This window comes from Penaeus monodon, chromosome 16 (genome assembly GCF_015228065.2).
Source record: "Penaeus monodon isolate SGIC_2016 chromosome 16, NSTDA_Pmon_1, whole genome shotgun sequence".
Classification (NCBI taxonomy): Eukaryota; Metazoa; Arthropoda; class Malacostraca; order Decapoda; family Penaeidae; genus Penaeus; species Penaeus monodon.
The window spans coordinates 3,500,194-3,525,193 of NC_051401.1; the positions used below are offsets into that span (position 1 = coordinate 3,500,194).

The window sequence follows — 25,000 nt, forward strand, 5'->3', positions numbered from 1 at the left end:
GCGGAAATGGGGGTTTCGAACAATGGCGTTTTCTTTTGTTTTCAGGATGTCCTCGTGTGATAGAGTGTTATCAGTTATTATCTTTATTATCATGACTATTATTAATTCTTGTCATCATTATTATTATTGCTATTATTATTGCTGTCATCTTTATTATTTTTACACTTATTAAAATTATCATGATTATCATTATCATATTATTATCATTATTATTATCATTATTATTATTATCATTATCTTTATCATTATTATTATTAAATTATTCTTATTCTTATTATTCTTATTATCATCATCATTATCATCATCATCATTTTAAACATCATTATTATTATCATCCTCATTATCATTATCTTTATTATCATTATGGCTGTTGTAACTGTTATTGTCATTGTCTTTGTTATTGTTGCTCTCTTAAGAACTAAACACATTTTAAATCCATATACACATCTATATAAATCTACCAAAAATTCAGGGATTTCCAAAAGCTAAATTCAGATAGAAACATAAGTCAAAATACCGATATCTGGCCCCGATTTAAAAGCCGATTTGTATCAACACAAATAACTTCCTAACTAGCATCTTAGTTTTAAAATGAATAGATGAATAAATACGTGAAATAAAATATGGTGTAAAAAAATAATCAGAAAAACACAGCACAAAAACAACGAAAAACAAACACAAATCACCATGCCTAATTCAGCCTTACCCTTTGACACAGCACATAATAACAAAATAAACAAATAAAAAACAATATAAATTGATAAAGTCATAGATAAAAGCAATAAAAAAAAATTGATCACCCTACCTGATTCAGCCTTACCTATCAACACACCACGTAACAACAAAACAAAAGAAACAAACACATAAATAATAAAACAATATAAATTTTAACAAAAAAACGCATCAGCTCAACCCTACCTGATTCAGCCTGGTTGAAACACGTCGAGAACACGATCGCCGTCAGCAGCAACACCTTTACTCCGTCCATCGCGTATCCTCTGAGCGCCGCCATCCTTTCCGCCCGGCGCGTCACACTGTCAACTCTCCCTCACTGTGACTTACGAAACACTCACTATACACTATAAGAAAGGACTATATTCACTCAAGTCCCCAGGAGAACCCACAGGCCGCCCGCTTACTGAACGACGGGTCACGAAGCGAAAAGTGGGAGTTGGATGTGTGAACTTAATTCTGTTTTTTTCACTTCTCTTTCTTTATCTTTCTTTCTTTCACACTATTCTGTCTGTTGTTGATATTTCTGTGGTTCGTTTTCTTTTTCTTTCTTTCTGATTATCTTTTATTTTCTTATCTTTTTTTTCTCTTTTATATTGAGCTAATTCACTTTTGTTATGCACTTTTTTTAAGATGACTTTCAGTGTTTAATATGCATTGCAATGGTTGCAATCTGTATTGGTTGCTAAATATGGGGACAAAGAGATTGGAAACCATTAATCAGGGAGAAAAAAATAAATGAATAATAGAAGAGAGAGAGAGAGAGTGGAAGGGAGGGAGAGAGGGAGAGAGAGAGAGAGAGAGAGAGAGAGAGAGAGAGAGAGAGAGAGAGAGAGAGAGGAGAGGAGAGGTAGGGAAGGAGAAGGGAGAGAGAGAGAGCGAGAGAGAAGGGGGGAGGAGGGAGGGAGAGTGAGAGAGAGAAAGAGAAAGAAATAGATATAAAGGAATAGATAGAGACAGAGACAGACAGACACATAAAAAAAGAGAAAAAAAATATATATCAAACAAATATTACAAAAAGCGAAACATACACAAACAATAAATAAACGAAGATAAACTCTCCCTCCCCCCTCTCTTTCTCTCTCTTCTCCTCCCCCCCCTCTCTCTTTCTCTCTTTCTTCTCTCCCTCCCCCCACACTCTTTCTCTCTCTTTCTCTCCCTCCCCCCCCTCTCTTTCTCTCTCTTTCTCTCCCTCCCCCCCTCTCTTTCGTTCTCTCTCTCCCCCCCCTCTCTTTCTCTCTCTCCTCTCTCCCTCCCCATCCGCTTCCCAAGGAACATTAAAAAAAAAGAAAAAAAAATCAATCACGAACCACCATCTCGGCTCAAATGAGATTAATTAAGGCCACTGCGTCCCGCCCTCATCAAGCGAGCTGGGTCTTACGCCTAAATAGCAGTTCGAAATGATGGCCTATCTATTCCGGATGCCCTTCCGACACGCAAACCCTCCCCCTCCCCCTCCCCCAACCTTTTGAAAGCCTGGCCTCCCCTCTGTTTCACTTTGATTCCTCGTCTCTCTCTTTTCTCTCTTTATCTCTATTCTCTATTCTATCTCTCTCTTCTCTTTTCATCCTTCCCTTCTCCTCTCTCCCTCATCCTTCCCTTCTTTATCCCTCTTCTTTCCTCATCCTTCCCTTCCCCCCGCTCCCCCCCCCTCCCCTCATCCTCCCCCCCCCTCATCCTCCCCCCACCCCCCTCATCCTCCCCCCCTCCCCTCATCCTACCCCCCTCCCCCTCCCCTCCCCCTCCCCTCATCCTCCCCCATCATGAAGCAATGTTTAGCATATCAATATCTCTATATTGCAAGCTTTGTGTGAAATATTGACGAAGATATAATACTGACAAAACGTAAGCTATTTAATATGTAATGCTAGATGAATATACTTAAGAATTTATTTTAGTCTATATTCATATTAGCTTTGTGTACGTGCTAATGAAGATACAATATTAGTATAAAAAAAAATATTTACCAACGAAAAATTACAAAATGATCTATTCTTGCAAAGTCGTTGCACATATACAATTTTCTTTTTCTCTCTTACTCGTTACTAATTCCCTCTTTCACAAAAGGGAGTTTTAAACGAGTCATGGCTGGGAAAACAAGTCAAAAAGCCAAAAAAACAAACAAAAAAAAAAAAAAGGCCTAACGGTTTTACCAGATAACGGTCAAGTTCGAAAGCCGTTTAAATTTTCAAAAAAAAAAAAAAAAAAAAAAAAAAAAAAAGCGAAATTTCTTTTGCTCAGTTTCGTTGGAGGTTCTTGATGCTTGTTTGTTTTTTTTTGTTTGTTGTTTGGTTTCGTTTTTTGTTCTATTCTGTATGGTTTTTTTTTGGTTTGTCTGTTTTTCTCTGTCTGTCTGACGATCTCTCTCTTTCTTTCTCTTTCTATTTCTTTTTTTTTTTTCTTTCTCTTTTCCTCTCTTCCCATCCACCTTCCTTCCTTCCTTCCTACAATTTTACTCTCCCCTCGCCTCCCTCCTACCTCTCACTCCTTTTCCCTCCTTCTCTCTCTCCCCTCCCTCCTGCTCCTCCTCCTCCTTTCTTCTTCTTCTTCTTCTTCTTCCTCCTCCTCCTTCTCTTCCTCTCCTCTCCCTCCTCTCCTCCCCTCCTCCTCTCTCTCCTTTCCCCCCTCCTTCACCCTCTCCCTCCCCCTCCTCTCCCTCCTCCCCCCTTGCCTCCCTCCCCCCTCCTTCCCCCCATCCCTTCCCTCTTCTCCTCAATCTGCACGTTTCTTGCCACGTAACACCCCCGACTACCATCCACCACTTATCCCACATCTCATCTTCCTAACGTTTCATCTTTTTTCTCTCAAAATAAAAAAATAAATTAATTTATAAAGTAAATACCATAAAAATAATAATAATAATAAAATCACGTTGAAAAGTCCTTTCGGGATTAATCCAATAAAAAATCCTTCGGGGATTTATTTCATAGAAAGGATTTATCCACCGATTTCTGTTTGTTTGTTTGCTTGTTTGTTTTTTGTTTATGTTTTTTTTCTGTTTACTTGTGGGTGAGATTATCTTTCCTGTCGTTGTCCTTGTTTTTGCTTTTTTTTTGTTCTTTGCGTTTATTCTATTTACTTATTTGTTTATCTATTTGTATCTAAGTTTTCGTGTTCGGTTTGTTGTGAATGTCACGTCTTTTGTGAGTTCTTTGTTCCGTCTTTTGTTACGTTAGTTGTTCAAATGTTCACGTTCTTTTGTTCACGTTCTTTTGTTCACGTTCTTTTGTTCACGTTCACGTTGTTTCAAATGTTCACGTTCTTTTATCTCGTGTTTATATTTCTTATCAATGTCGTTCTTGTATTCAGTGCTACTTATCAGTGGCTGTTGTTATTATCGCGTCCAATTTCGAAAATTACGTTTCCATTGGAACTAAACTGGTATAAAAATTATCCTTTTTACCGTCGTTTTTTTCTGCAATATCATTTGAATTTGCAACTCTATTGACATATCAGCTACAAAGGCGCTTCTGTAATTGCAATGAAAACAATATATATATATATATATATATATATATATATATATATATATATATATATATATATATATATACGTATATTAATTATTTATATTATTGTTGTTATTATTATCATCGTTAATGTCAACAATAATTAACGTAATGCAAAAGACGAAAGTAAAAATATTTGTCATGATTATAGCGATGATAATGGAAATAATAACAATTATTATAATAATAAGGATAATATAATAATAATGATAATAATAATAATGATAATAATAATAATCATAATAATAATGATAATAACAATGATAATAATGATAATAGTAGTAGTAGTAGCAATAATAATAATAATAATAATAATAATAATAATAATAATAATAATAAAAATTATTATTATTATTATTATTATTATTATTATTATTGATAATAAAAATAATAATAATAATAAGAAGAAGAAGAAGAATTATAATAATAATGATAATAATAATAATAATAATAATAATAATAATAATAATAATAATAACAAAATAACAATAATATATATGATAATGATAATAACAATATTAACATAATAACAACAATAATATTGGTAATAGTAACAATAATGATAATAATAATGATAATTATTATCATTATTATTATATCATTATTATCATGATAAATATTAAAATAATAATAATAATAATAATAATAATAATAATAATAATAATAATAAAAAGATTATTAAAATAACAATGATAACAACAATAAATGATATAATAATAATGATGATGACGATAATGAAAAAAGTAATAAAGTAATAATAGCAGTAATAACAATAGCAACAGTAACAATGATACTAATAGCAATAATGAAAATATCAGAAATAACAATAATAATAAAATAATAATAATAATAATAATAACAACAACAACAAATCACGATCACATAAAAATGAACAGTGCGATCTACAAACATCATGATAACACGGTAAGAAGTATGTTGCATGAATCGAGAGTGCATGCTTGCAACACTGCATGCCCCGAAGTCCTGCAGTTCACGAGTATTCTTATGAGGAGTGGCACCATTGTGTTCATAAAGCTTCATTCACGTTCTAAGTCACACACGATTCACAGGAACACGAATACGATAACGAATATGGAACGAGAGAGGGAAGTTGTATAACGTTTTGCATTTTTTTTTTTTCACTATTCTTTTTTTATCTTTTGAAGTGATAAGTTGTTCAGAACATACCCTTTCCTTGCCCAGAATTGCGCTGCACACTGTTTCTCTCTCGAATGCCCATCAACTACTGGCACCTTCGCCAAGTCCCTGGCACTGGCACTGTGGCATGCCCTCCTCCACCCCTCTCCCCCTCCCCCCTCTCCCCGGGTCTCCCTTCCCACTCCCCATACCCCCCCCCCCTTAAAGCCTTTGATTGTGGCATGCCCTCCTCCCCCCCGCCTCCCCCCTCCACCCCTGCCCCTATCTGCCTTGTCTCCCCCCCCTTCTCCTCCATCATCAACCCCCTTTCTCCTTCTCCCTTCCCTCCCCTCTCCCACTCCTTCTACTTCTCCAACTTCTTCCCCTCCCCTCTTCCATCTTCCCCCTCCCTCTCCACTCCTTCCCTCCCTCTCTCTCCACCTTCTTCCCCCTCCCCTCTTCTCTTCTTCCATCTTTCCGCCTCCTTCTCCATCTTTTTTCTCCTCCCCCTTTTTCCCCCCACTCCCTTCTTCCTCCCGCCCCCATCCTCCCCCCCCCCCCACCTCTACTGTTTCATACCCCTCATCTTGGCACTCACGCTCTTTAGACGCGCTGTCCCTTGGCCCTCTCTCGGGTGCCGGCCTAAGTTTGTTCTCTGGCTCTGCTTATTACTCATTCGGGAGTAACATACAAGAGAGAGAGAGAGAGAGCGAGAGAGAGGGGGAGGAAGGGAGGCAGGGAGGGAGGGAGAAAGGGAGAGAGGGAGGGAGGGAGAGAGAGAGAGGAAGAGAGAGTGACAGACATATATACAGATACATAGATATATAGATAGATATAGATGGATAGATAGATTTATATATGTATACATATACGTACACACACACACACACTTATATATGTGCATATATATATATATATATATATATATATATATATATATACATATTATATATATACAATATATAATATATAATATATATATATCATATAAATATACCATATATATATATATATATATATAATATATATATACATATATATATATAATTTATATATATTATATATATATATATATATATATATATAATATATATATATATATATTGTATATATATATATATTATATATATTATATAGATAATATATATATATATATATATATGTATATAATATACATATATATATGCATATATATACATCTATATATTATATATATAATATTATATATTTATATACTATGAATATTATATAATAATATATACATATATTATACATATATATATACTATATATATATAATATATATATACATATATATATAATATATATATATACATATATATATATATATATATATATATATATATATGTATTATAATGTATATGTATATATATATATATTATATATATATATATATATATATATATATATATTATATATATATATATATTTATATATATAATATTATATAATATATATATATATATATTATGTATATACTATATATATATATATATCATCATCATTATTTAACGGTAGGTTCATGTCTGAGCCGCCGTGGTCACAGCATGATACTCAATTACAGTTTTCACGTTGTGATGCTCTTGGAGTGAGTACGTGGTAGGGTCCCAGTTCCTTTCCACGGAGAGTGCCGGTGTACCTTTTTAGGTAACATTCTCTCTTATTTATCCGGGCTTGGGACCAGCACTGACTTGAGCTGGCTTGGCCACCCAGTGGCTAGGCAGGCAATCGAGGTGAAGTTCTTGCCAAGGGAAACAACGCGGCGGTCGGTGACTCGAACCCTCGAACTCAGATTGCCGTCGTGACAGTCTTGAGTCCGACGCTCTAACCATTCGACCACCGCAGCCATGACGATCATGTGCTTCCATGATTTTTTTGCAGTTTAGAGCGGGTTTGCATTGCCTTCCGCCCGGTGTTTTACCGAGTCACCATCTCTATTTACCCGGCACTAACTTGGGCTGACTTGGTCCCCCAGTGGCTAGGTAGGCAATCGAGGTGAAGTTCCTTGCCTAAGGGAAACAACGCGGCGGTCGGTGACTCGAACCCTCGAACTCAGATTGCCGTCGTGACAGTCTTGAGTCCGACGCTCTAACCATTCGGCCACCGCGGCCCCATATATATATATATATATATATATATATATATATAATATATATATATATATATATATATATATATATATGTATATATATACATATATATATATATGTATTTGATATATATGCATATATATATATATATATATATATATATATATATATATATATATATATATATATATATATATATATATATATATACATGCAGGCAAACAGAAGTACAAGGCCAATGACTTTCAGGAAATACAGATAAGTGCCGGGACATGCAACCTCTCGCAACACAGGTCATTCGGGCCCTCTGCACGTGCGGCTCTTGAAACGTGCAACCTGTGTGTGTATCTCGCCTGTCGACCCCTCATCGCGTGGCTGTGTATTTCCTCTCTGCTAACACTGCTCACTCGTCACTTGAAAGAGGGGGGGGGGCAGAAGGGGGGAATGAAGAGGGGAGGAGTGATGGAGAGGGGAGGGGGGATGGAGAGTGGGGATAAAAAGGGAAGGAGGAGGGAAGGAGAGGGGAGAGAGAGAGGGAGAGAGAGAGAAAGAGAAAGAGAAAGAGAAAGAGAGAGAGAGAGAGAGAGAGAGAGAGAGAGAGAGAGAGAGACAGAGACAGAGACAGATAGTCAGACAGACAGTCAAACGGAGACAGAAACAGAAACAAGACCCAGACCCAGACAAACAGAGGCAGAGAGAGACAGAAAGAGAGAGGGACGACAAAAGAGGAGAAAATAAACCTCGTAAAATTCCAGAGACAAAGCCAAAAGCAAAACTAGAGACAGAGACAGACAGACTAAGAACTCGAGAGGTTGCTATGGAAACCGCAAACAAAGAAAAGTAAAACAGATAAAAACGACAGTAATAATACAACACAACGAAGGGAGATAAAGAGAACAAAAGACGAATGATTAAGGATAACAGCATCTCGAAGAACAAGGAAATGGAAGAACCAGAATAATGGGAGAATCAAAAGGCACGGAATAATGGGGGGAGGAAGAGAGAAAGAGATAAGTGTCGAGAATGACTATAACAGATACAAATATTATTAACCGGTATACTTATAAAGAACCAAAGTTAATAATGACTCCTATCGACACAAAGATATATAAATCAAAAGAAAAAGAAAAGCAATTCCCAGAAAATAAAATAATCTCCTGAGAAGCGAAAATATGTCTGAATCAGAGGAAAGCATTTGCAAGAGTTCCCCCTCGATGCAATTTCCAACATTGTGTTTATAGCACGTGTATGCAAGAGTGGGAGGGGGGAGGGGGAAAGGGGGGGGAGGGGGAGTGGCGGGAGGGAGGGAGGGGGAGTGGAAGGATGGAGGGGGAGGAGGGAGGGGACTGGCGGAGGTGAGAGGGAGGAGGGAGGGTAGAGGGTAGGGAGGAGGAGGAAGTGGGGGTGGGGGTGGTGAGAGATAGGACGGGTGAGGGGGAGGGGGAAGGGAGGAGGAGGATGCTGGGGGAGCAAGGGCAAGGGGGAGAGTGAGAAGGAGGAAGGTGAGAGAAAGGAAAGAGAGAAGAGGAAGAGATAAGAGGAGAGAGGAAAGAGAAGGGGAGGTGAGAGGAGCAGAGCAGGGGGGATGAAGGTGAGATGAGTAGAGAGGGAGAAGTGAAGGGGGAGGGGGAGACGAAGCGCTACCCTCTCTCTCTTTCTCTCTCTCCCTCTTCCTCTCCCTCTTCCTCTCCCTCTCCCTCTCCCTCTCCCTCTCCCTCTTCCTCTCCCTCTCCCTCTCCCTCTCCCTCTCCCTCTCTCTCTCTTTACTTGGCTATTCTTAACTCCGTCGTTTACAAGACTGTGATGATGGCCGTGTTTATTATTCGCAATCTCCTGCCACGCTGTAGGTGGACCTGGAGAGCGGTGCGGAGGTGAGTCACACTCTTGTTTACTTGGGGAAGCTCTTGCACCTAATTTCTCTTGATTTTTCTATCTCTCTGTTTATCTGCCTGCCCGTACGTTTGTCCGTCGGCTTGTCTGTATGAGAATATATGTCTATATGTATTTATATATCCCTTTTTTCGCTTTTTTTCTTTCTCTCTCTCTCTCTCTCTCTCTCTCTCTCTCTCTCTCTCTCTCTCTCTCTCTCTCTCTCTCTCTCTCTCTCTCTCTCTCGTTACTCGCACGCACTCAGACACACACATTTCCAAAAGCCTCATCACCAACTCTTTCCACTAAAACCCATTTCGTCTTGCCTTTAATTCCCCCTTTCCTCCTCTTCCTCCTTCACTTTATCACCATTCTCCCCTCTTCCTTTTCGTAATGCCCTATGCTCGTATCCTTTCGGGTTCCTATTATCCTTCTTAACCTCGTTTCCTCTCCTCTCTCACCTCGTCCAATTCCATTTTTGCCTCTACGTCTCTCGTCTCATTCAATCTCCGTTTTCAGTCAAAGTTCTCTCATTTCTGTATATGCAACCTTCCTTTGCAGGATTAAGTATAATCTCGCTCTTTCTTTTTTTTTCTCTCTCTCTCTGTTTCGATCTTTGTCTCTTTCTCTTGCTTAGTCTTCTTTGTTTTTGGCTTTCTCTTTCTCTTTTTGTATTTCTCTTCCTCTGTTTCTGTCTGTCTTTTTCTCTTTCTTTTTCTCTTTTTCTTTCTCTTCCTCTCTCTCTCTCTCTCTCTCTCTCTCTCTCTCTCTCTCTCTCTCTCCTTCCCTTTCTCTAAACATCCCTGTCCTTCTCCCTCTCCCTCTTCCTCTCCCTCTCTTTCGCCTCTGCATTTCATTCAACTTTCACTTCTTCCCTTTATTCAAAATTCCCCTCTCCCTTTTTCTCTGCCTCTCGCTTCTTTTGCTTTAGTCCATACATCCCACACTCCTGTTCCCTTTCTGTACCTTTATTCAGTTTCCACTCTTGTTCTTATTCACGCTTTCCCCTCGTTTCACCTCCCTTACGCCTCTCCCCTCTTCCCTCTCTCCCTCTCTTTCCTTCTTTTACGTCTTCCCTTTAAAACAATTTGCCCTTCCCTTTCCCTCTCATTCCCTTGCTTCTTGAACCTCAAAATCTTTTTCCCCTTTTTGGTCCACTTTCCTTCATTTTCTGTCTTTCCCCTCAAAGCGCTTCCCCGCCTTTCCCTTCGAGTTTCTTCCCCTTCCTGGGTTTTCCCTTTTCCCCTTTTCCTCTTCCCTATTCCCCTTCTAACTCCTCCTTTCCTCCCCTCTCTCCTTTCAGTCACCTTCGCCCTCGAAATGTCTTCCCCTCTGCGCTTCCCTTTCGCTCTTTCCCCTCACATTGCCATCCTCCTTCCTTCTCCTCTTCCATCATTCCCCTTTCGCTTCAGAATACCTTAGCTTCTTGGGTCTCTTTCCTCGTCCCCTTTCCACGCCCACTGGCCTCGCGTCCCCTACTGGGCACCCGCGGGCGCCTTCACCTGGTCATTTCCCCCCATCCCTTCGCTCCAACCCCCTTCCCCCATCTCTTCTCCCCTCCCCCTTCCCCTTTCCTTCCCCCTCACCCTTCCCCTTCCCTTTGCCCCATCCCTTCCCCCCATCTCTTCCTCCTCCCCCTTTCCCCTTTCCCCTTCCTTAACCTTCCCCCTTCCTTCCCTTTCCTCCCTCCCCCTTCCCCCTTCCTTCCCTTTCCTTCCCCCTTCCCCCTTCCTTCCCCCCACCCCCATTCCCCCCCTCCCCTCCTCAGAACATCCGCTTCGCAGGGGGCAGGAGGCCACCCCATTCTTCAGAGGCCAACGTGTCTTCGCTGTCTCCTTGGCAACAGCAGCGAGGGAGAGGCCGAAAAAAAAGGCATAATGTGATATAAATAATCAATTCTATATCACTTTTTTTTTCATTTTCTTTTGGTTTTGGTCTTTTTTCTTTCCTTTCTTTTTATTTCTTTTTCTTTTTTTTCTTTCGGTTTTTGTTTCATTCCTTTTCTCTTTCTCTCTCTTTCTCTTTCTCTCTCTCTCTTTCTCTTTCTCTCTCTCTTTCTCTTTCTCTCTCTTTCTCTTTCTCTCTCTTTCTCTTTCTCTCTCTTTCTCTCTCTCTCCTTCTTCTCCCCCTCCCCCTACCCCCCCCGCCCCTTCCCACACGAACATCAACCCATCCTCTTTGAAAAAAATCGAAAATGAAACCTCATGATATGCAAATAGGATCCCGCAACGCGACCCTTTGTTTGTTGTTTTCCTTTGCTTTTGTTAATTATATCTAAATCTACTCGTCTTGGCACGTGGCCTGAAGCCCACTTTTCCTTTTTTTTCTACGCCCCGCCCACTTTTCCTCTTTTTTTCTACGCCCCGCCCACTTTTCCTTTTTTTCTACGCCCCGCCCACTTTTCCTCTTTTTTTCTACGCCCCGCCCAATTTTCCTTTTTTTTCTACGCCCCGCCCACTTTTCCTTTTTTTTACGCCCCGCCCACTTCCCAACACCTTTACCTGGCTGCCTCTGGGTACATGTTCTTCCCTATGCCGTTTAAGAAAACGCATATATAATAGATATTAATAATTTAAGAAGAAAAAAAGCTTTTACTTTTTTTTCCCTGTTTTATTGCTTATTTGTGCCAGTTATTGTATTTCCTGCTGTTTATATTTACTCTCTTTTGAAAAGAGAGTCTGCGATTTATACATATAATTCTGTTTACATGAAATACTGTGTGTATATATATAGTTTATAAATTTATATATATATATATATATCTAATAATCGTCGTCAAAATAACCACACATTTAACATTCACAAAATAAATATATATATTTATAAAATTTGTAAATAGATGAATTCATAAATAGATAAATAGATAAATAAATTCGTAAATAAATAATGCGTAACAAAAACAACATAAACATGCATATAAAAATAAAAAGAAAAGAAAAGTAAACAGATAAAAAAAACGTAAACAAAAAACGTAAAAAAAAAAATCTATAATGAGCGCTTTTTGGCATTATGTCTCCGGCGCGTGGCCCTGTGCCTTGCTACCTGGCCAGGTCTGTCACTGTGCCAACGTCATTAAATTAAAAAGCAGCGTGTTTTCCCAACCCCTTCCCCCACCTCCCTTTTGTCTGCAACACGCCATTAAAAATCTCTATTATCTTTTCGAGAATAAGATTTATTTTTTTTCGATCAAAACTTGGCAGGTTATCACCTCCCGTGCGGTTTGAAGTTCCTTCGTTGAATTCCTCTCTCTCTCTCTCTCTCTCTCTCTCTCTCTCTCTCTCTCTCTCTCTCTCTCTCTCTCTCTCTCTCTCTCCCATATATATATTTTTTTTTTTTTTTCTCTCTTTTTTTCTTCTTTTTTTCTTTCTTTCTTTTCTTTCTTTTTTTTTCTTTCGTTCTTTCTTTCTTTTTCTTTTTTTTTCTCCTCCTCTCTTTCTCTCTCTCTGTTTCTTTCCTGTTTCCTGTCTTTTCTTTTCTTTTTTTGTTATTTTTTTCACTTTCAGATCTTGCTTCTTCATTTTCTGGATATTTTTTTCTTTCTTTTTTGTATTATTTATTTCTTATTTATTTATTTCCTTCCCTTTCTCTTCTACTTTCTCAGTTTTCTTCCTACATGATTAATAATCTTTATTCCATTTTTCGTTCTTTTTTTCTTCATTCTCTGTGATCCATCTTTCTTCGATTCTCTCTATCATTATCATTCTTTGGAATTATCCCTCTTCCTCTTCCTCAATTTCGTTACTCACCTTTTCCTCTTACTCAATTCGCTCTCTTCCTCTGTCCTAATTCCTCTTTCACAAGCCTGACTCATATTTCATTCCCCCTTGCAACTTCCTTACACGTTGCAATCTTGCAATCTTGTTCATCACGTGTCCTGTCTCCTGCCTTTTCCTCCCGGCGTTGCAAAGAGGCGTGTGATTATAGCGTTTGTCCTCTCTCCTCCTCCTCCTCCTCCTCCTCCTCCTCCTCCTCTTCCTCCTCCTCCTCCTCCTCCTCTTCCTCCTTATCCTCCTGTTTCTCTTGTTTCTCCTTCTCCTTCATCTTCTTCTTCTTCGTTTTCATTTTTTTTCTTCCTCTACTTCATCTACTTCCTTATCTTCTTTTCATCCTTCCTCCTTCCTCATCCTCTTCCTCTTTTTCTTCTTCTTCCTTCCCTCTCTACCTTCTTCCTCCCCTCTCCTTTCCCTCTCCACCTCTCTCCCCTTCTCCTCCTCTCTCTCTCTTCCCTCTCCCTCCCTCTCCTCCTCCCTTTCCACCTCTCTCCCCTTCTCCTCCCTCTCCCTCCCTCTCCTCTTCCTCCCCTTCTCCTCCCTCTCCTCCTCTCTCTCTTCTCATACATCACCCCCCACGTCTTCCCTCCTGCCATCTGCTACACTTCCCCTTAACACCCCCCTCCTCTCCTCTGCGCACCCCCTCCTGCGCCCTCTCCACCCCACCACCACCACCACCCTTCACTCCCCCCCATCATCCTCTCCTCCGAGTAACCTCTCCCCACCCATGTTCCCCTCGTGCCAAGCTCCCTCTCCCTCCCCCCTCCCCCCGTGTTAAGCCCCCTCTCCTCCACCACCTTACTACACCCCCCCCCCTCCGTGTCATACCCCACCACCCCCTCCCTCGTCACCTTCTAGTGTGCAAACCTTCCCCACAGGTATTACTGGAGATGTTTACATACCCCCCCTAAAGACTATTTTCTATTTACTTTTTATAAACTTTTAATGTTTTTTTTCTTCTTTTTTCGTTTTTTTCGTCTCTTTCTCTCTCTCTTCCCCCCCTCGCGGTGCCGTGTGGTTGCGTCATGTTGCATCCGTTGAGGAGAGTGCAACGAACTTGTTGCAGTATTAGGTAGTGTGTGTGTGTGTGTGTGTGTGTGTGTGTGTGTGTGTGTGTGTGTGTGTGTGTGTGTGTGTGTGTGTGTGTGTGTGTGTGTCTGTGTGAAATAAAACATGCACATACCTATACAAACATTCATAGATACACAAATGCATCTTACATTGCAAATAAACACATAAATCAACATACAGTCACATACACATTCAAAATCCACTTTGAAGTATCTACTTTTATGTAAATCATTCATAAAATAAGATACATACGCGGCGGAAGCTGCAACAAACTTATTGCAAATTTGGGGCGTTGAATTTATGCAACATCGTGTCTGTTTAGTGTCAAGTCGAATTTTTCTCGACTGATATAGCGAGCATCTGTATGGTACGTACGTCTGTATGAATGCTTATTATTGGCTTTGTGTGCGTGCGTGTGTGTACGTGTGGGGTGTGTGTGTGTGTGTGTGTGTTAGTTTTTTTTGTGTGTTGTGTGTGTGTGTGTTAGTTTTTTTTTTTTTGTGTGTGTGTGTGTTAGTTTTTTTTTTTTTTTTGTGTGTGTTAGTTTTGTGTGTGTGTGTGTGTTTGTGTGTGTGTGTGTTTTTTTGTGTGTGTCTTTGTTTGTGTGTGTGTGTGTGTGTGTGTGTGTGTGTGTGTGTGTGTGTGTGTGTGTGTGTGTGTGTGTGTGTGTGTGTGTGTGTGTGTGTTCAATATCTTGTTCTTTTTCTCATGTCATATAACAGCAAAATAAACTTTATATACATGCATACAAACGTACATACACATTCACTGTATACTCTAAATATGCCATACACATATCCACATCATACACACACAACACACATATACATTTCCACGTAATCAATACAAGACCTAAAAACTATAAACCCAACTCTACCATTCATTCACAAAACTCTTAAAAAAAAATACAAGTGATATAAAACCGTACACACACTCATGGTCCTTCTAATAACAACCGTTTTGGTCATTCATAAAAACACACACGAACTGGCGGGGCTTCAGGGAACACTACGCAAAACTTAAAGTTATTTCTAGATTCAGGTCGGTACTTAAAATAGTGTATGCGACAGCCTCCCTTCCCCTTTCCTCCCCCTCAACCCCTCTCTCCAACAACGCCCTTCTCCAACACGTCTAATAATACTCCTTCCCCGCTCATCTTTCACTTCTCCAACAGTACACCTTTTCCTCTCTCACATCTCCAATAGTACCACTCTGCCTCTCTCACTTCTCCAACAGTACCACTCTCTCCCTCTCACTTCTCCAACAGTACCCTCTCCCCATCCTCTCCCCCCCCCACCGCACCCTCTCCCCCTCTCACTTCCCCAACAATATCCTTCTCCCCCTCCCCCCAAGAGCACCCCCCCTTCCCCTCCTCTCAAGCGCACCCATGCCCCCCCCCCCCCACTAACACTGTCTTTCACAGCTGTTGTAACTTTACGCTTGTACCTACGTGTTATTTACCCAATGTTCCCTCACACACACACACACACACACATACACGTACACACTCACACACACTCACACACGCGGACACAACGCATATGTGTGCGTATCTACTGCGTTGCAATTTCGAGTTTTGCATTCGCGCGTTCTATAGATTAAAAATGTGCATATATGATATATGAAACTGTTAAATTCTATGGAGATGCAAATACCATTGGAAAAGGCAAATCGGGAGCATGCACTGCCACACGTAAACGGATGTGCGGACACGTGTAACAAGTATGTTTTCATCTAAACCATGGTCTGGCGTACTCCCTCCCTGCAGGATGCTGTCTGCAATTGGCAGAGACAATGCCTTCGTTATTTTCTCTTTCTCTCTCTCTCTCATTCTCTTTCTGTTTTTATCGTTCTCTTTTTCTTTTTCACTTTCTTTTTCTTTTTCTCTATCTCTCTCTCTCTTTTACTTTCTCTTTCTTCCTCTTTCTATGAGCTTCTCTCTCTCCCTCCCTCCCTCATCCCATCTCCACTCCCCTCTCTCCCTCCCTCCCTCCTCCGCTCTACCCCCTCCCGCTCCCGCTCTACCCCCTCCCTCTACCCCTCTCTCACTCTCTTGTTATGAATGACCTTCATGACCTCCGTAGAAAACGGGATGTTGACCCTCCTCTGAAGGGGGGAATGAAGTCTCGTCTCACTGATAAGACAATATTATCTTACATCTTATATCACGGTCTCTTCCTCTCCCTTTTCTCTCGCTACTGTGACGTCATCATGTTCGAAGGTGAAATCTCTCTCGTGGTGTTAATTCTAGATTGATTTTCCTCCCCCCCCCCCTTTGCTTTTTTTTTTTTTTTTTTGTGGGTGTGTGGGGGGGGGGGGGGGGTGGGGTGGTGGTATTTATACATATTTCTTTTTCTTTCCAGTTTAATTCGGTATTATACTTTTTTTGTTATTTTTTGTTTTGTTTATTATTATTATAATTATTTATTTTTCTTGGGGGGGGGGGGCAAGCGGGGGAATCATTATTATTATCATTATCTTTTTTTTATAGGGGGTTGAGGGTTATCAAAAAGATATACTGCACTTTATCACAATCACGCAACCTTTTCCAGAGCTGGGATTCAGAATTTTAAAAATATGCGGTTTATATATATATACATATTGCTGTCCATACATCAAAAGATACTGTCAATATTATTTTGCACCTAATAATTCAATCAATTCACTGTAATTATAGATTCAAAAATTGACATCAGAGTTATAAAATGAATGACAAAGTCAATATAACATAATTTCCATGAGCCAATCAAACTGATATGAATAAATAAATGTGTACACTGCATTTCAAACAGTATTACAACACGCAGCACTTTTTACAGTATAGATCTCGGAGCTGCAGTCAGAAGCTAATTAGGTTTGGACCCAAATATATCGAGAGATATTTACCGTGAGTTTCTGCTGTTTTAAGTGGCAGAAAGTGTCTCTTCGATTAAGTCGTTCCTCTTCTTCTTTCTTCTTCTTCTTTATTTGTTTTTCCTTCTTCTTCTTCGTCTTTCTTTCTTTTTTCTCCTACTTCCCCTCTTCCTACCCCCTCCTACCCCCTTCCTGATCCTCTTTTTTTTCTCTTCCTCCTCCTCTTCCTTCTCCTCCTCCTCTTTTTCCATCATCTCCCTCCTCTTCCTTCTCCTCCTCTTCTTCTTCCTCCTCCTCCTCCTCTTCCTCCTCCTTCTCCACCTCCTACTTCCCAACTACCCCCCCCCCACACACACACACGCACATGCACGCACCCCCAACCCCGCCATCTCTTCACAACACACATGGGTCTCCACCCTCACCACCCCCAACCCCCACCCTCTCCCTCTTCACACACCCCTTCCTCCCCACCCACCCCCTTTCCCTCTCCACCACCCCCTCCCTTTCCCCCCGATCCCCCACCCTCTCCCTCTCCACCACCGCCCCCTCCACCCTTTCCCCCGATCCCCCACCCTCTCCCTCTCCACCACCGCCTCGCCACAGTGCATAAGGGCGCAGTTTGTGTATCATTCAATTATGCCCAGTTTAAAACTCCCACTAACCATTTTATTACGTTAATTACCTCCCTCCTCCTCGGCCTCCCTCTCCCCTTACCCCCCTCCCCCCTCCCCCCTTACGCCACTGCCCCTCAACTACAATGAGCCGAGAACGCAAAGTATATTTTTCGTCTTCTTCTTCTTCTTCTTCTTTACAAGCATACACATACTATTTTCTCTCTTTCTCTCATTCTCATTCTCTCTCATTCTCATTCTCTCTCATTCTTTCTCTCTCATTCTTTCTCTCTTCTCTCTCTTCTTCTCTCTCTCTCTCTCTCTCTCTCTCTCTCTCTCTCTCTCTCTCTCTCTCTCTCTCTCTCTCTCTCTCTCTTCCTCCGTCTTCTCCAAGGGGCGATCGAAACGCGAGACGCTCTGGAGACTTAACTTCGTTACCCCGAAGCACGAGGCCGGGGCACACACTGTCAATATTGCACGGGGCCAAACCCAGTCGCTAATTAGTTTATTGGCAGAGCAATTATCTCGGGGTGATTAACAGCAGTGCTTCCTCGCCACCACCTCCTCTTCCTCCTCCTCCTCCTTTCTACTCTCCTTTCACCCCCATTCCTCCTCCTCCTCCTCCCCCTTCTCCTCTTTATCTTCTCCCTTCCCCTCTTCCCCCTTCTCCTCCTCCTTCTCCTCCTCCTCCCCTTTCCCCTCCTCCTCCTCCTCCTCCTCCTCCCCTTTCCCCCTCCTCCTCCTCCCTCATCCTCTCCCTTCCCCTCTTCCCCTCTTCCCCTCCTCCCCTCCTCCTCCTCCTCCTCCTTCCCCTCCTCTTCCTCCACAGCCCCCCCCCCCTACTGCCATCACCGTAGCGGCACTGTACAAACTCGCAACCAGTCACCATAAACACTACCTCGGGGGAAATCGTGGTGTTCAGTACATCACACTCATCAGGGAAGGGCCGAGATCGAACCAGCGAGGGGAAGGGAGGCTCCACAGAACCCACAGAACCACGGCGCTGGTTCACTTTTCTCTGCCGTGCACGGTATCACGGCTGGTTCCTCGCTCGCCTTCGGTCATGAACTCAGTTTTCCTTTCTTTCTTTTTTTCTCGTATTTACAACTGGATCTTTACTTCTTTTTTTCCCGAGATGAATGAAGATCACTTGGATTTCGATTTTTTTTTCTTTTTTTTCAATCTTTGGGATTTATTTGCACTACACTTCGTCTTTGTTATTATCGTAAGTAAGGATGTTATCGCACTGTTGCAGGTCACGATACAGTGCACACTTCCCGGCTTCATGGTTGAGTTGGTTGGCTGGTTCGGGGTGGGTGGAGGGGGTGGAAGAGGGTGGGTGGGGGGGGAAGGGGGGGGGGGGGCAGGGTGGGGGGGTGGAAGAGGGTGTGGAGAGGTGGAAGAGGATGGGTAGAGGGGTGGAAGGAGTGGTCGGATGATGGGGTGGAAGAGTGTGGGTGGAGGAAGTGGAAGGGGGTTGGGAAGGAGGGGTGAGACGCAGGGTGGAGGGGTGGAAGGAGTGGTAGGAGAGGTGGAAAGGGGTCGGGAAGAAGGGGTGAGAGGCTGGGTGATGGAGGGTGGAAGGAGCTAGGTGGAGGGGGAGGTACTAGTTCCCTGAATATTGGCTCAAGGTCCACTCCACCGCGTCACCCCCGCCTGGTGGGTCAGCTACCTCGGCCCTGCATCCCGTTCGCCTCGACTTCACAATCAACTTTGTTTGTCTTCGTCCAAAACTAACTGTATCTCTCAACCCACTCCGTCCTCCGTGGCAAGTTCGACGCCACGGATAGCATAAACCAATCCTACCAAAATAGACACCATTACTAATCAACAAACACATTTAAATTCTCCAAGCAACTGATGAAAAATCGTTCGGTATATCACAGCGACAGACCACTCCACACGCTCCGTGCTAAAAGGGACCGCCGGGAGAGACGTTGACCGTACGACAGTCCGTGAAGAACTGTCATCCATGAGTCAACCAGTGCTGAACCCGCACAGGCCCTGCGCACAAGCGCCTGCGCAGAAGCATCCCGCTTGCCCAACGCCGCGCATCTCCTGCCTGCATCTCCCCAGCCTTATCTCTTTCTCTCTCTCTCCCTCTCTCCCTCTCTCTCTCTCTCTCTCTCTCTCTCTCTCTCTCTCTCTCCTCTCCTCTCTCTCTCCTCTCTCTCTCTCTCTCTCTCTCTTCCTCCGTCTTCTCCCTCTCCCTCCCTCTCTCCCTCTCTCTCTCTCTCTCTCTCTCTCTCTCTCTCTCTCTCTCTCTCTTTCTCTCCCTCCTCTCTCTCCCTCCCTCTCTCTCTCTCTCTCTCTGTCCTCTCTCGCCTCCTCTCCCTCTCCCTCTCTCTCTCTCTCCGTCCCTCTCCTCCCTCCCCGTCTCTCTCTCTCTCTCTCTCTATAATCTAATATTAATATATTATATTTATATAGCTATATATATATATATATATATCTCCTCCCTCCTCCCTCCCTCTCCCTCTCTCTCTCTCTCCATTGATGCTTTTTAACCCGCCTCTATCTACGAGCCATTCACGAGGCCCGCGGTGTAGTAGCCGAGGCCATTCAAGAGGCCGGTGCTGTTAGTGGCGCGGGGATCTTACTACAGGTCCTGTCGTTGGCTTTCCTTCTCGGCGAAACAACGCTGTGTCCGTTTTCGTTTTCTGAAGGCATTTCGTTTTGTTTCTCTCTCTCTCTCTCTCTCTCTCTCTTTCTCCCTCTCTCTCTCTCTTTCTCCCTCTCTCTCTGTCTCTCTCCCTCCCTCTCTTTCTCTCTCCCTCCCTCTCTATCTCTCTCTCTCTTTCTCTCTTTCTCTCTTTCTCTCTCTCTCTCTCTCTCTCTCTCTCTCTATCTCTCTCTCTCTATCTCTCTATCACTCTTTCACTCTCTCTCTCTATCTATCTCTATCTATCTATTTATTTCTCTCTCCCTCCCACTCTCACTCTCTCTCTCCGTATCTATCCATCTATCTATTTCTCTCCTCCCTCCCTCCCTCTCTCTCTCTCTCCTTCCCCCCCTCTCTCTCTCAGACAAATTATTCCAGATCCTTTTTTTTTTCTTTATGGTTTGACTTTAGAATTTATGGTCGCTTCTGGTGTTATCTCGATGATGCAGATTAGCAGATGAGTGATGACTTTACGGCCATTTTAACGGCGGTCTGGACACTTGATGAACAATAAAGTGATTGGAATTAAGTAATAAATCGCTGTCGAGCGGCCACGTGCGCGAGAAAAGGGGGGGGGGGGGAAGGGGGGGGGAGGGTTGCCACTTCGGGGTTTCTTCCAAAGGACATTTCCCTTTTTGGAGCCTCGACAGAGTGGTGAAATATCGTCACGTAAAATCCGTATCAACGAGGAAATAAATCGCTCTTTTCGGATTTATACAGCTCAGTGCCGGAAGAGGAAGAGGAAGGAAGGAAGGAGCTGGAGAGAAAATGAAAAATAGAGTGTCGTTTGGAAATTTTTCGGTCATCACGTTCACTGTCTCAATCGCTTTATCTCTTCCTCTCTCTATCTTTCCCTCTCCCCCTTCTCTCCTCTCTTTCGCTCTCCCCTTCTCTCTCTCTCTCTCTCTCTCATATCTATCTATCTATCTATCTATCTATCTATCTATCTATCTATCTATCTATCTATCTATCTATCTATCTATCTATCTCTCCCTCTCTCTCTCACACACACACGGCGTTGAGCAAATTACAAAAAAGTGACCACATTTTTTATACGGAATTAGACATTCAACCAGTTCAGGATTTTATTGTAGATTTTCCAATTGTGATTTTATCAGTTAGAGATGCTGTAAAACTTTTTTCTGTTTCTTTTTTTAAGGAAAATTTATATCAAGGAAAACACGAATATAATTAATTTGATATAGGTGTTTCTGTTTCAAGATATGCGATGTTTATTCAGAGATTCCATTTTTTTTTTCTTTCAGGAGAGAATTACGTGTTCTACGGCAAAAAAAAAAGAAAAAAAGGAAGAACATATGATATACATAACTAAAGAACAGGTGAACTACATTAAGAAAATAATAAAAATAGATAAGAAGATCTAAAAAGATTTTTTTTTTCATGTATATACGGTAATGAAATGTACAATTTTCAGTAGAAAGGTAAATCACAGAATTTTTTTGTTGTTGTTTGATTATTGTTATTGTCAATAGTCTCATTAATGTTGTTATTATAATTATTTATAGTTATTTCTATTATTATATTAGTCATTATTTTATATATATTATATTTTTATATTATTATTCATTATATTATTATCATATTATTATATTATTGTTTTGTATTTCTTATCACTATTAGTAATTCAGTATTAATGTATCATGTTTAGTATTATTCTGATATCCTTTCTTCTTATTCTCTTCCATTTATATCTAAATTTCCTTTAGAGAATTAACACGTACAATAATGTTCATGAATTATTACAATAATCCATCTTTATCTAAACTTCTAAAGAAAACAAACAATAAATTGTCATGAAATGCATGAAGAACAATACTAATAAAAATGATTTAGAGATAAATAAAATTATGTTGCCATGAAGAAAATAAATTATTTTATAATGAAAAAACAAAAGCAAACAAAAAAAACGCACCGAAATAAAAAAAAAAAAATCTAGTCTTCTGAATAAACAAATTCCGTTTTTATTCCTGAAAACAAACAAACAACGAAAAAATTTTTTTTTTTTTTTTTTACCTAGTCTTCTGAACAAACAAATTGCGTTTTATTCCCGAAAACAAACAAATAACGATTTTTTTTCTTTTTTCTTTTTTTTTACCTAGTCTTCTGAATAAACAAATTGCATTTTATTCCCGCAAACAAACAAGCAACAAACAAAAATAAGTTTTCTGAATTAACTTTTTTTTTCTTAAACATGAAAAAAAGTTTAAAGTAAAATGAACTAGTGAGTTTGAAAGAAGAGAGAAAATGTTATAATCCCGCGGGAGTACAGCCACTGGGAAGGTCGTGTCAGCGAAACAATGAAATGTTTATTATTTTGGAGATGTTAAGGATACAGAACACAGGCGGAAATGCACACACTTACATAAACTGTGTGCGTTTGTGTGTGTGTGTGTGTGTTTGTGTTTGTGTTTGTGTTTATATATATATATATATATATATATATATATATATATATATATATAGAGAGAGAGAGAGAGAGAGAGAGAGAGAGAGAGAGAGAGGAGAGAGAGAGTAAATGAATAGATATAAAGAGAGAGAGAGAGAGAGAGAGAGAGAGAGAGAGAGAGATGGATAAATGAATAGATATAAAGAGAGAGAGAGAGAAAGAGAGGGGGGGGGAGAGAATATACACTAACCTATATCGGATGTGTTTTAGCTGATAAAAATCATCAGCATTAGTTACGAAACTGATAAATCTAATGCTATGGATGATGATGATGACGATAATGATATTAATAAAGTACCAGCTATGATGCTAATGATAATGGCAGAGGAAAGGGTAGTTAAAATAAGATCAACATTTATAACAATAACGATAGTTATGGGTTAATAATACTATAAGTACTACTAGCAATAATGATGAAAAAAACGAAAAGGGATTATATATATATGTGTGTGTGTGTGTGGTTGTATGTGTTTAGATATAATATATATATATATATATATATATATATATATATATATATATATATATATTATACAAATTATATATATATATATATTATATATATATATATATATATATTATTATGTTATATATATAATTATATATATATAATACATAATATAATCATATTAATTCAAAAATGCAATACTCATTGCATTCGAATCAAAAAACGTATTCACGCTGCATTACATTAAATTTTTATTAAAAGTTTCCTTGCTCGTATGATTATATATGTATATATTATGAAATAATATATGTATATTATTTATTTAATATCAATGTCTTGGTGGTATTTGTTTTTATATTGTATTGATATTATATATTATGTATTAATATATATATATATATATATATATATAAAGATATTATATATAAAGGTTATATATATTGATATTATAAGAATGGAATATCGTGTGTGGTGAGTAGTGTGTGTGTGTTATGTGAGTGGTATATGCTGGTGTATATATATATAGCATATATAAAGTACAAATATCCAGTGTTGAGATTCAAAAGAGCTGGCAATACCTCCCTGCGCATTCGAAGTCAACAAACGTTTCCCCCGCTGCATTCACATTCAAACGTTTTGCCTGCGCGTTGCTTATTCTGTGCACCAAACGTTCTCCCTCTCGCTCGCGTCGTGTGTGATGTATATACTGGCGGTGGAGAAAATTTATGCATTGGATGAAATCAAGTAGGAAGTGACGCCATGATGCCCTTTTCGTGGGTCATCTGTTATCGTTATTTAATATCAAATGGCTCCGTGTGTTGTAGTCTCGCGCTCTGCATATTTTCCCTCTGTTTTTTTTTTCTCTTCTCTCTTTTCCCTCTCCCTTCTCTCTCTCTCCTTTTACTTATTTTTTTCTCTATCTATCTATTTATCTACTATCTATCCATCTATCTATCTATCCATCTGTCTATCCATCTGTCTATCCATCTATCCATGTATCTATCTATCCATCCATCCATCCATCCATCCATCTATCCATCTATCCATCTATCCATCTATCCATCTATCTATCAATCTATCTATACATCTATACATCTACCCACCTATTAACTACCTACTTACCCATCTATCTATCTACTTCTATCTCTATCTCCCTCCCTCTCTCATTCTTTTCCGCCTCAATGACATACATACACATACAATGTGTAAAAACCCAGATCCTAGTACAAACAAATACATGCTATCTTGTACATACATACACTAGCAACAGACGAAATTAGCTGAAATGAAAGGCAATTCAAGAGATATTCATTCACGGTTATAAATTTCCTTCAATTGCCTCGAACGCACAGACACACACACACGCATACACACATACAATCAAGAAAACAAACACACACACATATACGAATAAACAAACAAACACACACATACAAACAAGCAACAAAAAACAAGCAACAAACACACACAAGCAAACAAGCAAACAAGCAAACAAACGCACACACACGTACACAGACACACACACACACATAACAATAGACTCAGAAACTTATAAACAAACATCCTCAACCCCACTTTTCCCTTCACCTCCCCCCCCCCCCCATTTTCCACCACCCATTCACGCCCCCCACCGCTTCATCCTCCCCCCCCCCCCTCCCCGGCCTCCCACATCATTTCTTTTTACACCCTAGCTTCTCAACCCCCCCTCTCTCTTTCTCTTTCTATCTCTTTCTATCTCTTTCTATCTCTTTCTATCTCTT

At 40.4% G+C, this 25,000-nt stretch overlaps 1 long non-coding RNA gene across 2 annotated transcripts in view; it reads right to left on the reverse strand.

Annotated features, from left to right (window-relative positions):
- Positions 1 to 19,689, reverse strand: part of LOC119582426 — a 98,751-nt gene extending 79,062 nt beyond the window's left edge. For both annotated transcript variants that reach the window (XR_005229632.1, XR_005229631.1), the window contains exons 1-2: positions 19,558 to 19,689; positions 919 to 1,417 (exon numbers count right to left, since the gene is read on the reverse strand). This is a non-coding gene — a long non-coding RNA (uncharacterized LOC119582426). The remainder of the gene's footprint in view (positions 1 to 918; positions 1,418 to 19,557) is intronic.
- Positions 19,690 to 25,000: the final 5,311 nt, after the last annotated feature.